General features: G+C 37.7%; 1 pseudogene; it reads right to left on the bottom strand.

Annotated features, from left to right (window-relative positions):
• Positions 1–1138: 1138 nt before the first annotated feature.
• LOC110349067 (diphosphoinositol polyphosphate phosphohydrolase NUDT4B pseudogene) lies at positions 1139–1607 on the bottom strand (annotated as a pseudogene).
• Between the last annotated feature and the right edge of the window lie 3230 nt (positions 1608–4837).

The raw sequence follows: 4837 nt of genomic DNA on the forward strand, positions 1-4837 counted from the left end.
GAAAAGATGAGACATTTAAAGGTGTGCTACAACCTTAAGCGTGTAACAGCTGAATGACAAGGTCATTTGACTCCACTGCAAAACAGCCATCACTGACTGGCAGTGAGGGTGAGACCCCAATCCTGTGGTTATTGGTAAGCAAGAAGATTAACTGAAGAAGTGTCTAAATTAAACTGAAAACACATTTGAAGAGCAATTTACACTGAGGGAAACATGGTTCTAAGGTGTTCTGTGTTAAAAAGAATTGGCAACGGAGAATGCTAAGTAAATTCTATGAAATAGTTTTCATGACAATGTACTACATGCATTTTGCTAATAATATTTCCCTAAAAATTAACTCTATAGAGTTTTGTTGCATTTTTTAAGCTACTATTTACTTTTAGGGAAAATAACCGTATCTGGTTGATAGTGACATAATATGAAAGTTGAGACAAAGGAGTCGACAAAGTCCCAAAAGAGCAAATTGAAATTTTTTGTCAAAACAGAGGACCATACAGAAATAGCCGGAATCTGCAATTTATAAATTAAAATCATGGTCAACTTGGCAACTTTTTTTTTTTGGTACTGGAGATCGAACTCAGGACCTTGTGCTTTTGTGGCAGGCACGGTGCCACTGAGCTAAATCCCCAGCCCCTATAAATTAAAATCATGATTCTGTGAAGTAAGTTCTGGGATCAATGGATTTTAATACCAAAAATACTTTTATTAATTCCCACCATAGATTTGTTGAATAAGTTAATGCTGCAAATGAGAAAACAGTTTAGGGGGAATATACTCATTAAGTAATTTGATCTCTGATGAAATAAGCAACACTGCTTGTGTGAACAAAAAAACCCTGAAAATGCTGTGAAAAAAACAACAACCAAACTGTCATTAGGAGAAGGGGCACAGTTAAAAGTTCCATTTTGACCTTTTATTAAAATACTTTACACTGTTTTTTTAAAAGATATGAAAGCATCTGAAAAACATGCAAATTTTTCTGTGGCAAATTCAGATAGTTTGGGAGCATCATTCAGATGTTTGCCCAGCACAGTGAGAAAGCCTCTCCTGGAGATCATATGTGGTCAAGGGAGGCCTTCCTGATTCTATCTCTTACACTAGATGGCAACCCAGAGGTCAGGGCACCCTTCACAAGCCATTAAGTAAGGGAAGGGACTGTGGACTTTCCATTGGCTAGAGAACAACCGAGCTTTAGCTTTTGCTGAAACTCTGCATGTACAGACTTGTGACGCTGGAGAGCACTGATTTTATCTTCAATTTTGAAGCACTCTTTCTTCTTATATTAACAGAATCTTCCCAATCTTCAAATATTTCAATGACTGTAAGAACATAAACATAAGTTCTGTTCTTTCAGTCCTGGTTTTGCTCAAATATCCTAGGAGCCTGCCCAATTTTCCTTTGACTCCTGCCTCCTCATAAACTTCCCTCACGGCAGCACCATGGGGCTCCTCGGGCTCCATTCCTCCTCCTGGGATGATCAACTGGTCTAGATATCACTGCTACTCACCAGCGCACCTCCTCCTCCTGCTGTCTGTGGAAGCACATGCTGCCTGCTTCTTGAAGCCCTTGTGGCTATAGGCCTGTGCCTGGTTGGGCTTGAAATTCATCACAGAGGTGGGCACTGGCAGTCACAGCCACTGCGCAGGTGGCTGGGCGAGGGTGAGCGTGGGGTGCGCATGAGCGGCAGCGAGGCCTGTCAGCCCCCTTCCCCTAACCCTGTCTCTGGACCACTTGGACGCTGTGCCGGAAGTGGACACCGGTGTTCCGCTCTCCACGGAGCCCTCTGCAGCTTGCCTCAGCTCCAGGCTGCTGGGGCTGCCACCACTTTACCAGGCAGAGATAGTTGTGAGGAACCACGCAGAAGCAGCACCGCCAGGGACCAATTTTCTTGTTTTTATTATGTTTTTGTGTCCTCTCTACTTAGGTAATAATTTCACATTGCAACGATATTTTATCCTGTACACCAGGCTGCACTATCTTAAACATAATTTTTTTATGACCTGAGCCATTCACAGACACTTTAATCTTCAGATTTTCACTTCATGATTCACTTTATTTCTGTTGAGTATTTTATTTGTACATTTCTCAAACCTTGTTCATTCTCTTATCTAACTTTAATTTCTTTTTTACTAGTTCTTTTTATGCTGTATTTTACTTTTTTCAGAATTACAATTTAGTTGGGTGTTCTCTACTTTGTCAGCAATGTTGCAGGGTACAAAATCAATACACAAAAATCATTAGCATTCCTAGACACCAAAGATGAACTAAACAAAAAGGATATTAGGAAAAAAATACCATTCACAACAGCATCAGGAAAAATTAAACACTTAGAAATTAATCTAACCAAGAAAGTGAAAGAACTCTACAATGAAAATTAGAGTACCCTGAAAAAAGAGATCGAAGAGGGCATTAACCAATGGAGAGATATCCCCTGTTCCAGAATAGACAGAAACAATATTGTCAGAAATATATATACATTATATATTCTTTTATATGTAACATACAATAATATTATAATATAATATATTAAATATATTATAACTGATGATTAATAATATTAACTAATATACTATATAATATTATCATTATTATATGTAATATATTATATAATATTATATTACAATATAATATATATTTCAATTACAAGCAAACTACCAACAACATTTCTTACAGAAGTAGAAAAAACAATCCTAAAATTGATATTAAAGCAGAAGAGATCCAGAATAACAAAAGCAATCCTGGGCAACAAGACCAAATCACAAGACATCACAAATCAGATTTGAAGTTATATTACAAAGCTACAGTGATAAAAACAGCATTGTACCAGTACAAAAACAGACATGTGAATCAACAGAACAGAATAGAGGATTCAGAAACAACCACAGTGATATTCAACTATCTGATCTTTGACAAAGTGTCCAAAAATATACTCCAGAGGAAAGATAGCCTCTTTAATAAATGATGTTGGGAAACTTAGCTATAAATGCAGAAGACTGAATCTAGATCCATATCCCTCACTGTGTACTAAACTAAAGTCAAAACTGATCAAAGACATAAATATTAAAAGAGAAACAATCTGGTGGAAGATCTAATAGGCAAAACTCTTGAAGACAGGCATAGGCAAAGACTTACTGAACAGAGAATCCCAATTACACAAGGAAATAATATCAAGAATCAACGAATTGTATCATATCAAATTAAAAATCTTCTGCAGAGCTAAGTAAACAACCAACAGAATGAAGGAAACAAAACAAAACAAAATTTTGTCAGCTACACCTCAACGGACTAATATCAAGCATATATAAAGAACTCAAAAAATAATTAGACCCCCATATAAGGGACACAATTTAAAAATGGACAACTGAAATGAATACATTTGTTAGAAACGGCAGTACAAATGGCCAATAATATAAGAAAAAGTGTTCAACTGCTCTGGCCATTACAGAAATGGGAATTAAAACACTGAGATTCTACCTTACTTACTCCAGAAAGAATGGTGTGGTGGTTGATTGATTAATTGTCAACTTGAGTGGGAACACCCAGCTGAATGAGTCAGCGTAGTCCTGGGTGTAGATGACCCATTTAAGGAGGACTGTCAAAACAGGATAAAAGAATAACAGGAGGTAAGGTATTCAACTGATCTTCCTTAGAAGAGCTTCATTGCGGCTGATTTTCCTCACCGATGCCAAGGATGACTACTGTTCTCTTGGAGGTGCTCTGGTCTTCTGCTTTGCCTTGGGCATCATCTCCTGGATTATGGCACAGACAGACACTTCAGCTTCCAGCACTAGCCCTTCAGCCATCCAGTGCAGACCCTTTAGCCTCCAGTATCGGCCCTTGGGTTTTCCTGAACAGGCCCTTCAGTTTTCCATCGCAGATTCCTTGACTTTCTGACATGGACTTGTACAGGACATTGCCATGGGCTCCAGGCCCTTGGATGGACTTGCATGGGACATTGCCATGGGCTCTGGACCTTCAGCTGCATTCTCCAGATCTCTAGTGCATGGACAGATCTCTTACACTCCTCTACATTTGACTCTGTGGGCAGATACTATAAGCTAATCTTGTCAATTTCTATGTCCTGTATTAAATCTGATTCTGAACTTGTGCAGTCTCTTGAGGAGCCTTGCCCCAGCCCTGCAAGCTCTTGTAAGCACTGACTACATCAAATTGCTATCATCAAGAAATAAAAAAACATGTTTTTGAAAAAAAACAGGGAAAAAGAAAGCTTCCACATTGTTGATGGAAACGTAAATGAGTACAACCACTATAGAAATCATTATGGAGATTCCTTAGAAAACTAAAAGTACAAATTTCATTTGACAACTTTTTCCACTGTAGGTATCTTCCTGAGAGAATTAAAGACAGCATATTACAGTGATACACCAATACCCATGTTTATAGTAGTACAACTCATAATTGCTAAATTTTGCAAGAGGACTATATGTCCATCAACAAATGAATGAAAAAATAAAATGTGGTATATCTACACAATGGAGTACTATCCAGCCATAATCATAAATTTTTAGGAAAACATGCACCACAATCCCATAATATTAAGGGAAATAAATAAGACACGCAAACATTAATATGCCATTGTTTCTCTTATATGAGAAACGCAAAGTATAAAAAATTTTAGGAGCAAAATAGAGAATAGATAATAACAAACAGGGAGATAGACCCTCTGCCAACCGAAAGGGAATCTACAGAAGGAGGGTGGGATAAGTTATGTCAAGGGAATGGGAAGTAAAACTTATTAAGATGTGTTATGTACATGTAACCAACTTCCTTCAAGGAATGTCATTGCTATGTACTGCAAACATGTACTAATGTAAAA

Source organism: Heterocephalus glaber, unplaced genomic scaffold (assembly GCF_053883595.1).
Source record: "Heterocephalus glaber isolate CG9 unplaced genomic scaffold, H.glaber_assembly_v1.0 deba00001504, whole genome shotgun sequence".
In the NCBI taxonomy this organism is placed as follows: Eukaryota; Metazoa; Chordata; class Mammalia; order Rodentia; family Bathyergidae; genus Heterocephalus; species Heterocephalus glaber.